The 12,318-nt window shown below is 46.3% G+C and overlaps 1 protein-coding gene across 1 annotated transcript in view; it reads left to right on the forward strand.

Annotated features, from left to right (window-relative positions):
- Nucleotides 1–12,318, forward strand: part of HOOK2 (hook microtubule tethering protein 2) — a gene marked incomplete in the record, with an annotated part of 1,827,100 nt that overhangs the window by 161,720 nt on the left and 1,653,062 nt on the right.

The raw sequence follows: 12,318 nt of genomic DNA on the forward strand, positions 1-12,318 counted from the left end.
CTGGTAAAGCACTCCTTGCAGTGTGGATTTGACACCCTAGAAGTTTCTAGCAGGGCAGCAGTGACAGGATCTGTTATCAGAAGACATGCATGGTTAAAGGAACAACCTCTCCCTGATCATGTCAAAGCTAAAATCCAGGATTCACCTCATGACAAAGACCACTTGTTCTGACAGAAAACTGAAGAGGTACTTAAAAAGATGGAAGACGAAGCAAAATTGATACAGATTGTTAAAGATTTCCTTCAAGTACAACCTCCTAGGTTTAGCAGAAATTTTCCCTCGAAACGAGTCCTTTCCTGCACCAAACATGCAGGCACAAGGCAAAACCTGTAGGGACAGACCCAGCAGGGCTCAAACTCAGGTCCAGCAAAGAACTAAACAGTGACCCCCCCCTCTAACTCTAGAGCAGGGAGTTCAAAAACAACCCTGTATGCAAAAAACTCAATGACCACCTTTCACATCCTCTGCCTACCTCCACCACACCAAAAGCTAGGAGGAAGGCTATCTCTTTGCAGAGAAAATTGGAACTTTATAACAAAAGATCAGTGGTTCTTAAAAATCATTGCTCAGGGGGTACAAATTCAATTTCTAAGAACTACCACCTCCAAGAGGGTACCCAGACCTACCTCCAAACCAGTGGACAGATACACTAAACAAGTGCAAAACCTAACAGCCCTAGGGGCAGTAGAACCTGTGCCTCCAGAACAAGTTGCCAAAGGAATTCTGTTCCAGACTATTCATTCTTTTCAGGAAAGAGGGAACTTTGCGTCCCATCCTGAACCTATCCTTTCTCGATACTTTCCTGGTAATCCCAAAATTCAAAGTGCTTACTGTACAACAGCTTCTACCTATGCTGCCAAACAAAGCTTGGATGATCACCTCAGACCTAAAGGATGCTTATCTGCACATCCCAATAAGGGAATCCTGCAGAAAATTCTAGCAGTTCAGAGCAGGATCATTCCACTTTCAATTCTCTGCTTTGCCATTTGGCTTATCGACTGCTCCCAGGGTATTCACCAAATGTCTAGCTCCTGCCATTGCCTTTTGCAGGCAAAACTATGTACAGATTACGCTTACCTGGACGACTGTCTCATCCAGGCAGACTGCAAGGAAATGCTCCTGCAGCACCTCTCATTTGTTAAAACCCTACTCACCTCTCTGGGTTTCGCTATCAATGAAAGGAAATCAAAACAGACACCTACCAGGAAAATCATATTTCTTGGGAGCCTTATTGGACACAGAACAGCAAATGGCCTTTCTTTTCCCAGAAAAAGTTTCCTACCAAAATGCTTCACTACTCTGGCCTCCCAAACCCAACTTTCTGCCAGGAAATTCCTGCAAACTTTAGGGTACATGGCCTCCTGCATCCTCCTGGTTCCTCTGGCCAGACTGCACGTGAGGAAAATTCAGTGTTAAAGAACCTATAGTGTCAACGCACTCATCCTCTGGACACCTCCCTGCCTGTGATCACTTGCATAAGATCAGAGTTCTCTGGTGAACCCAGGCCTGTGCTCTGAACAAGGGACTTCCGTTCACCCTTCGTCCTTCAGATCAGACCATAACTACAGATGTTTCGGACATAGCCTGGGGTGCCCACCTAGAAGGCAGATGCGCCCAAGGTCTCTGGGATGCTCCACTATCACCCTTGCACATCAACCAAAAGGAAATGATAGCAGTGCAAAACACTCTGACATCCTTCAAACCCTACCTCAAACCAGGGGTGGCTCTCATAAAGAGAGACAACACCACAGTCGTGGTACAGCAACAAACAGGGAGGCACTCAGTCTTACCACCTGTGCAGACTAACCATGAACCTGTGGCTAGCAGCCTCATCCATGGGACTGCACCTTGTAGCCCAATACCTACCAGGCATCAACACCACCCTAACAGACCACTTACCTGCTGGACCCGCATGAATGGCAAATCCACAGACATTTTTCTGCAAATTACCCACACAAGGGGACCCCCCCAGGTGGACCTCTTTGCGTCTCATTTATATCACCAAGTACAGAAATTCTGCACCAGGGAGTACCATCACCTGGCCTAGAAGGTTGATGCCCTGATCTTCCCTTGAAATACCCTCTTTGTGTATGCATTCCCACCTCTTACTGTCATTCTAAAAATATTAATCAAGATAGGGGAGGAAAAACCAAAAGCAATACTCATTGTCCCAGATTGGCCTGGCCCAGACTGCACTGGTATCCACTGCTGTGCAGCCCATCTCTCCAGCCCCCCGGCTACCTCCAATACCTCACCTGCTGTCCTGGGGGGGGGGGGGTGGACGGGACTATGATGCACCCAGACCTTCAGACACTCAAGCTCTCAGCATGGCTTATTCTACCATAACCAGCAAGGAATCTGTGCTAACCAAGCAAGTCCTTGACATCAGCACAGAAGCCGGAAGGCCCAGCACCAGAAAATCTTATGCTGGAAAATGGAAAAGATTCTGCTCCTGGAGCCAGTCCAAGGGGGCAGACATTCATCTGCCCTCCATTCTTCTTCTTCTAGGTTATCTGGCCAAGCTGCTTAATAAGGGTCTCTCCTTCTCCAGAAAGATCCATGCCTCTGTCATCTCGGCACACTTTGATAACAAAAAACAGCCATCGTTCTCCCACCCACTTATCAAAAACAGAAACAATTCCTTAGAGGAACCTCTAATATTAGGCCTCCCAGAAGACAGCCCACCCCAGCCTGGGATCTGAAGTATGTTTTAGAAAAGCTTACTCTGCCCCTCTTTGAGCCTGAAGCATCCTCAAAATTAAAGTACCTCTCTTGGAAGATTACCTTTCTCCTGACTATCACTTCAGCCAGGAGAGTGTCAGAGCTTCGAGTTTTAATGGCCATTGAGCCATTTATCTTCCATGCAGACAGGGTCTCCCTGAGAACTAACCCCTCCGTCATGCCAAAGGTGGTTTCGGATGTTACCCTCAACCAGGCCATCCACCTGCCCACCACCTTCCCTAACCCTCAGAACAAGGGGGGAAAGGATGCTGCATTCTTTGTTCCCTGACCCTCAGAACAAGGGGGAAAGGATGTTGCATTCTTTGTTCCCTGACCTTCAGAACAAGGGGGAAAGGATGCTGCATTCTTTGTTCCCTAACCCTCAGAACAAGGGGGGGATGCTGCATTCTTTGTTCCCTAACCCTCAGAACAAGGGGGAAAGGATGCAGCATTCTTTATCCCCTAACCCTCAGAACAAGGGGGGAAAGGATGCTGCATTCTTTGTTCCCTGACCTTCAGAACAAGGGGGGAAAGGATGCTGCATTCTTTGTTCCCTAACCCTCAGAACAAGGGGGAAAGGATGCTGCATTCTTTGTTCCCTAACACTCAGAACAAGGGGGAAAGGATGCTGCATTCTTTGTTCCCTAACCCTCAGAACAAGGGGGGAAGGATGCTGCATTCTTTGTTCCCTGACCCTCAGAACAAGGGGGGAAGGATGCTGCATTCTTTGTTCCCTAACCCTCAGAACAGGGGGGGGAAGGATGCTGCATTCTTTGTTCCCTAACCCTCAGAATAAGGGGGGAAAGGATGCTGCATTCTTTGTTCCCTAACCCTCAGAACAAGGGGGAAAGGAAAGGATGCTGCATTCTTTGTTCCCTAACCCTCAGAACAAGGGGGGGGGGGATGCTGCATTCTTTATTCCATAACCCTCAGAACAAGGGGGGAAAGGATGCTGCATTCTTTGTTCCCTAACCCTCAGAACAAGGGGGGAAAGGATGCTGCATTCTTTGTTCCCTAACCCTCAGAATAAGGGGGGAAGGATGCTGCATTCTTTGTTCCCTAACCCTCAAAACAAGGGGGGAAGGATGCTGCATTCTTTATTCCCTAACCCTCAAAACAAGGGGGGAAGGATGCTGCATTCTTTGTTCCCTAACCCTCAGAACAAGGGGGGAAGGATGCTGCATTCTTTGTTCCCTAACCCTCAGAACAAGGGGGGAAAGGATGCTGCATTCTTTGTTCCCTAACCCTCAGAACAAGGGGGGAAAGGGTGCTGCATTCTTTGTTCCCTAACCCTCAGAATAAGGGGGAAAGGGTGCTGCATTCTTTGTTCCCTAACCCTCAGAACAAGGGGGGAAAGGATGCTGTATTATTTGTTCCCTAACCCTCAGAGCAAGGGGGAAAGGATGCTGCATTATTTGTTCCCTAACCCTCAGAGCAAGGGGGAAAGGATGCTGCATTCTTTGTTCCCTAACCCTCAGAACAAGGGGGGGATGCTGCATTCTTTGTTCCCTGGCCCTCAGAACAAGGGGGGGGGAGGATGCTGTACTCTTTGGATGTGCACAGGCAACTCAGATTTTATCTGGATTGTGCTAAGACATTCAGGAAAACTGACCAGCTCTTGGTCAGCTTTAAAACAGGGGCACATGGGACACCAATATCCAAACAGACCTTTTCCAAATGGATAGCACTCTGCATCCAATTTTGCTACTCCTTCCATGGAAAACCATCCCCTAGGACCATCAGAACCCATGCCACTAGGCCAACCTCTACTTCCACAGCACTCCTTAGAGGGGTACCCACCAAGGACATCCTGGAAGCTACCACAGTCCATACCTTCACCAAGCATTACCATCTGAATCTATTCTCAAAAGATAGGGCTGGGTTTGCCTCTGCAATTTCTGCAGAGTATGCTCTCCCAGTCTTAAGTTTATATCAACCTTCACCCATCTCCTCAGCTTTGGGAATCTTCCCAGAGCTAAGTATATTTCTCTGGCACTTCAGAGTTGTGTACTATTAATTGTTGTTTGACTAATTTTATATCCTTGCTGGAGGTGTTGGTTTTCTCCTACCTATTCCTGTCTTGTTTAAATTTGGAGGCTTTTACAGTTGCCCTCCCCACTGTAGATTTGATCTGGGACACTCCCCCCATTCCCATCTCTTTACCTCATTCTACCTAATAGACTACTTCTGCACTTGTTTTTAGTCATTTTTAATTTAATTGCATTTTTTAAACTGTTTGGTCTAACATTGCTACTTAAGTGTGCTAGCTTGCACTGCATTTGAATTGTTTTTACTGTTGTTTTAGCTACTTTTCTGTAGATATATATATATAGATATAGATATATATATATATATAGATATATATATAAATCTAAGCCTGTTTCCTACCTTTCCTGTAACTAGTGTAGTCCAGATTCAGATTTGCTGTATCCAGGACTATGTAAGCTTGAGCCACCACCCCAAGCTTTGTGTTGGAGGGAAGCCTCTTAGCTTATCAGTGAGAGTGGTAAACACTATTTATTATTTGTTAACCGGGAAAGTCCGACTTGCAATGTAGCCAATTTTCAGCGGAGGCCTGGAGCGAAATGCTCCAGATGCATGTCTATCTACCACATAAGGAGTGGTTCTGGCCCAGAAATTGTAGTTATTGGCCGTTTGAGCAGTTTTTCCATATCTCTCAACTTTCTGATTTAAAAGCCCGCATTTGCACTTGTTCCCCCCCCTTTCCTGTAACTAGTTTAGTCCAGATACAGATTCTTAGTTTTAGCACTTTTAATTTGCTTATTCGTGCTCAGCACTTGTTCAGAACATATTGTAAGCACTAAATAAGCTACTAATTATTACAGCACTAAACCTTCCTCATTACCTAGAGGAAAACAGTTTTGGTACTTAACTTTACTCACTTGGAGAAAAACGGCTCTTGTACTCGCTCTCCTCACTTGTCTAGAGGAAAATAGTTTTTTATTCAGGCATGTCCAAGGGTCAGCTCCCAGTGTTCTCTCCTGTCTATCTGATGAATCTGGGCATCTTGAGGCAATGTAGAAATTGCCTTATGTACACAGACAACCCTCTCCTCCTACCACCCAACACGACAACCTGTGAGAGATGCACTTATCTAGCCAAAGTGGAGGTAAAGCTCTCTCCAACCAAGACTGAACTTGACAGTCAAGAAGAGAAGGCAAACACTTGCACCACATCACACTCATCACATAGTCTCACTAAATCTACACCACCAAAATCCACACAAACGCAAAAACATTTGCGGAGCTGTCAATAATAATATGCTCAAACAGAGACCTCCAAAGCAGAAATGCAAGCAACCTCCACCCCCCCAACACAACCCAAATGACACAGCCCGCAGACTGTGTGCCACTCAACCACAGCCAATAAGGCAAAACAACATACCCAACACACTAGTCATAGATGGCTCTGTAGTCAGGCACACTGATGTCCCACTCACCAGGTTAAACAAGGCGAAGGGTACTGTCAGGTGCCAGGATCTGCCACATAATCCACGCACTCAGGTCACTCCAAGTACAGATATGACCGTCATTGACCATGTTGGTGTGAACGACCTGAGACGTACCTCCCTGGACTACATGAAAAGAGACATGGAGAGCTCTCCTATCTTGTAGCCCAGGCAGGTATGACCCTAGCCCTGAGTAGCATTCTGCCATCACCCAGAATGACATTGCAGTTCAAGGACAAAATGATTGACTTCAACAGTTGGCTAAGCTTCTGGTGTCATTCTAAAGGGATCCAGTATCTGTCTGCCTGGGATGACATGGTCGACAGATCGCGATGCTTTGCCAGAGATGGCCTGCACCTGTCACCCCTGAGATTCCGGATACTGGCTAAGGTTCTTGCCGCCCCTATAGTGCCTTTTTTAGTTCAAATGGCATATTCACCACCATAACTGGAACAGGCAAGCAAAAACTGAGGGTGATGCTACTCAGTGCTAGAAGTCTAAATCTCAAAATGCACTCACTCGAGGCACTCCTTAAAATGGAGAACATAGATACCTGTGCAGTGACTGAGACCTGGTTCAAGGCACCAGAGAGCACCCCTGCACTACCAGGCTATAACTCATACCACACTTTTAGGCCATGTAACCTGGACTGGAACACCAAAGGGCGGAGGTGTGTCCATATTCATTAAGGATATACACACCTCCAGGCTAGTTGCTCAGCATAATGCAACTGAGGTTATCCAAGTGCAACTAACTCTGGGCAAAACTGCAATACACATTGTAGCTTGCTACAGATCCCCCACCATGCCCCAGGATTCCCACTCTTTTCTTGATGCACTGGAAAATATTAGGGTTCAACCAAACACCCTAATAATGGGCGATTTCAACTACCCCACCATTAACTGGGAAAACTACGCATGTACCAACTCCTTCGCTCAACGCTTTCAGGAATTCATAAACTCCAATGCCCTGGATCAACTTATCCACACCCCCACCAGGGGCAACAGTATCCTAGATCTAGTCATTACCATCATGAGTGGACCGGTGTTCCACACCTGAAGTCAACGCATCATTGGTCCGAACCGAGCGTAAGCTAATTACCATAGCTATCCACATCCTGCCCCCCCCCCCCATTAAGGAAACCTTGGTAAAAAATTTCTCCAAAGCCAACGTCCTGCTTAAGACAGAAGTGGTGAACTTCATGACACCCATGCAGATGGACAATACAGTTACGATTACTGAATCCTACACAATTGCACTTTATAAACACTTACACGAGTGCATGGATTGTGCAATCCCAAACAGAACTAAGACGCTATCCTCCAAAAAAAAAAAAAAAAAAAGCCAATCTGGTGGTCCCCTGCCATAAACAAACTGTACAACAGAAGGAAGAAACTGATGCAAAAGAGTAAAATCCCATGAGTGGAGGAGCTCCCTGGTCAGCCTCAGTAAGAAGCTACGATCCCTGATAAAATCCTCCAAAGCTAGTTACTAAAACAAAATTGCCACTGATTCTAAAGACAAACCACAAAACATTCTATAGTTATGTGAAGAATCTCAGTGGCAACACTCAGATCTGCTCTGAGTTACAGCACAATGGCACTAAATATACAGACCCAACTGATATTGCCAACATCCTGGCAGGCTCATTGCTAACTTTACCCCCCCTCTCACCCCCTAAAGAGCCCATCTCTGTACCAGAAGAATGCAAAGTTCCTGTAATCACGGCTGCACGGGTAAAAACCACTCTCCAAAGCCAAGAACACAGCATCGATGGGACCAGACAACATCCCAGGCTGCGTTCTACACGAACTGCAGAACGAACTGGCACCCCACTTAAGTACCATGTTCAATCATAGCTTCACCTCCGGCTTTGTGCCTGCTGAATGGCGCACATCGATGGTTATCCCACTCCACAAGGGGGGAGCCACCACAGACCCCGGGAACTACCGCCCCATTAGCCTGACGAGCCTGGTCTGCAAGGCCATGGAACGTATCATGGAACTTATAAACAAAGACATTGGTAATCTCCAAACTCTGGACCCCACCCAGTTCAGGTTTGTAAAAGGCAGATCATGTCTCCTAAACCTGATAGATTACTTTGAAGTAGTCACCAAAGGCATAGACGAGGGTAAGGTGGTTAACATAGCCTATCTAGATCTTGCCAAGGCTTTCAACACCATCCCCCACTCTGGAATTATAGATAAAACTCCCTAAACTAGGTATAAATCCCTATGTCACAAGATGGGTTGCCAACTGGCTCACTGACAGAACCCACACTGTGAAATTAGCAGACTCCAAATCTGACGTCAGACCAGTTACAAGTGGAGTACCACAGGGTTCAGTCCTAGGTCCTCTCCTGTTTGGTATCTACTTCTCTGAAGTACAGGCTAACGCAGAAGATCTTGGGCTACCGAAGTTTGCAGATGACTGCAAACTAGGAGCCATAATCGAAACTCCTAACGATGTGGACATCCTACAACTGAGACGGATGCCTGGTGTCAAAGCCATGGCCTCAACTCAATGCCAAAAAGTGCATTGTCATTCCCTTTGGTAAAAACTCTGTACCCATGAACTACAACATAGGCGGTAATATACTTAACACCGAAAGTGTGATAAGAGACCTTGGGACACAGGTGGACAGTAGTCTCCTTTGATCACATCGCCACAGTAGTCAGGACATCCTTCTACATGGCACACCTCCTCACAAAAGGTTTCTCATCCAGAAAAAGTCATTGTTCCCCTCTACTCATCACTCATTAGACCCATTATAGAGTACAACACCCCTTTTGGTATGTACCTCACAAGACATCTACAACAACTGGAAAGACTGCAGAAATACCTCACAAAGAAGATTACCAGCCTCAAACAGATGCCCTACGCAGACTGTCTCAAAAAATTCCAGCTTTACACAGTCTCATATCACCTACTCAGAGGTGATCTCTGCCTAACATACAAAGCTATGTCAAACCCAGAGCTGTTGGACATGCTCCACTTAAAAGAAATCCCAATCCCTCCGCGCTACATGCTCTAGGGACCTAAACCTTGTCGCCACAAAAAAACGAACATGCCGGAGGGATAGATTCCTGTCCCAGAGACTTCCCATACTCTGGAATAAACTACCTATCTATATCGAACAAAGCTCCTCATTAGCACTCTTCAAGAAAAATCTTGATTGGATGGGAAATAGGAAATTCACCCCGGGGATTACTTCTGTGCCTCTGCTCGACAGTGGCACAGGAAAATAATTTTCTTGGGTGGCAAAAGCCAGGGTACCTTTTTGGCTGGGCTTGTATAGGCCCCAGGGCCGATAGCCTAGTACCTACCTATGAACCTATGGTGATGACTGCAGCAGTGAGAAACTAAGAACATAGTACAGTTGTGTGCACTAACCATAAATGTAGATGTTCGAGTGTTCTCACTGCTGCAGTCATGCTTCCCTCCCTCCTTCCCCTGATATCTGCTGTCCTTAGAGACATTTTTATAGGGATCTCTTACCTCTGGACTACACTAATATTTAAAATTGGACTTCTTTCGTTGGTTAAGGCAAGAAAAACTGAGGTAATCGTGTCACCTGCTCTCCATAGCTCGGACGACCTGACTGCAGCAGCCGACGCACAAAATCTTGACACTGGTATTCAGATCGACAGAGCTACCACAGCATGGATAACCCAATGGTGATGACTACAGTAGTGAGAACACTCTAACATCTACATTTATGGTAAGTGTACATAACTGTACTTTGTAGGTAATTGAACAGACTGAACAACTGCTAAAAGAAAGCCTCAATTCATCATACTGCAGATGTTCATCGTGCATACAGCTGCAGTAATCACAGATGGGTTCTCTGCCGTCAGGCAGGTCCTCGGTCGGCCGAATTCCAAAGTCTAGGTCCGGCGTCGGTTGTTGTTTTCTTTCCTGACGTCAGTGAGGCCGGAGTATACAAGATACAGCCGACGCCATGTTCTTCAGTCTTTTTTGCCGTGCGGTGCCCGAAGTAGAAGCAGTTCGCAAGTGCCGGTCGGCCAGCTCCTGAATTACGAAAAAATTGGAAACCGAAGTCTTCATTAAAGCTAAGTACCCCGTTGGGGAAACTTTTCTTGCCTCAGACCGATGTCAGAAAAAGTTAATAATTGTATTTCTTGTGGGAAGCAAATACCGCATAAGGATTTCTATTCCCTCTGCATACCTTGTTTAGGCCCAGACCGTGACGTCTCGGGCTGTCGCCGCTTTGCTACTTTCAATAAACGCACTATTAAGCGTCGGGCGGAGTTCGCCCAACACTATTTTGGTAAAGCCTTTGATTATAAAATGTCGTCGGAAACTCAGACTACCGTTTTGTCCAAAAAACGCAAGGACAAGGACCGACACGCGAGGGCCGCGGTCCCCACCGACACCACGCCAAAACAGGCTACACGTGGTCCGGTTCTCAGCGAGACGCCTTTGCAGTCCCTGACTACCGAAGACACTCCTTTGGCGGTGTCCTCTGTACCCGAGACCGCAGGTACCTCGGCCCTTTCCCAGACTACAACAACCGAAGCCATTGCTAATGTTGAGCCTCCTAATGTGGATAGGTCCACTTCCACCCATGGTGTCTTTAGACCCTCATCTTCTTTTTCTATTAAGGCCTTTACTAAATCCAAAGCAGCCAGGCATCCCAAGACTCCTGTTGCACAGGGCCCATCTCCAGGCCCCATGCCTAAAAAACAGATGCTTAAAATGGCTGAGGATTTAATTACTCTTATCAGGGGTTCTCAACCCCTCCAGACAAGAGACCCAGAGTGGAGGAAGATTCTCCCTCTTCTGATCAGGGCTCCATTTTATCAGAACATTCTGATGTAGAGGAACACTCTTACTCCCCTTTTGAGGATTCGGATGCAGAGCAGTCCATTCCTTCTGTATCTCCTCCTGAGGATTTTTCCTTTGGGGAAACCTTGCACACTTTAAGGGAACACTTCCATTGGGAAGGCCAAGACTTTTCCGATTCCAAGAAAAGACTTAGGGAATTTCTTTTGTTACCTCAACACAGACCCACTGGCGATACCTCCTGTTTTGGACATACTTGATGATGTTTATTCGGAGGCTTGCCTTAACCCGGATTCCCTGCCTCCTGCACCAGTCAAACCTGATGGGTACTACAGAGTTCCTAACTCTCACCAATTTCTCTTCAAAAGCCATAATGCTGACCCTGAAACCATTTCTCAAGGCCCCAAGGGATTGAAGGCCTGCCAAGAATCCACTTCCTGCCGAAAGAGAGTCAAGATCTTTAGAAAGGTGGGGAAAAAAGGTATATACCTCGGCCACCCTAGCCATGAGGGCCTTAAATTGTCAGTTTCATATGCTTAAATTTCAACAGTTCCTGTTATCATAATTAAGGAATAAAATGTCTCAACCTGAGCAACCAGATTTGAAGGAGTTGCAGGATATGATGCATAGTGCAGAGCAAGTGGGTAAACACACTTTACAATGTGGCTATGATGCCCTGGAGGCCTCAAGTAGAGCGGCTGCTACAGGATCAGTCATTCGCAGACATGCCTGGCTTAGGGAACAAAATTTGCCTGATCATGTGAAAGCTAAACTTTTAGATGCTCCTTTACAAAAGGATGTGCTGTTTGGTACTAATGCTGAGGAGATATTACGGAAAATGGAAGAAAAAGCCAAATCTATGCAAATGGTCAAAGCTTTTTTACAGGTCCAACCACCCCGTTTTAGCAGAAATTGGCCTTCAAAAAACTGGTCCTTTCCAGCCACTGACAAGCCCCAAAGAGGTAGATACAGACGCACAAGGGGCAGAGGGCAATCACAAGGATCATATAGAGGCCGACAATGGCAAACTCCAGCACCAAGAGGTGGCGAAGACCGTGCTCAACAATACAGGAAACAAACCCAATGACTCCCTCATTTCCATGCCAAACAGGTCTCAGCTGGCAGCACCTTTGGGAGGAAAGCTAGCATTATTTGCAAGAAATTGGCATATTGTCACAACAGACAAATGGATCCTGGACATTATAAACAGAGGCTACAAATTTCAATTCCACACTCTTCCAAAAATGAGAGGCATGCCAAACCTGCCACACAATCAAAGGGCAGAGGCACAACTACAAATTTCAAAGCTCATAAGCATGAGA

This window comes from Protopterus annectens, chromosome 9.part0 (genome assembly GCF_019279795.1).
Source record: "Protopterus annectens isolate FY-2018-M chromosome 9.part0, PAN1.0, whole genome shotgun sequence".
NCBI classification, from domain to species: domain Eukaryota; kingdom Metazoa; phylum Chordata; order Ceratodontiformes; family Protopteridae; genus Protopterus; species Protopterus annectens.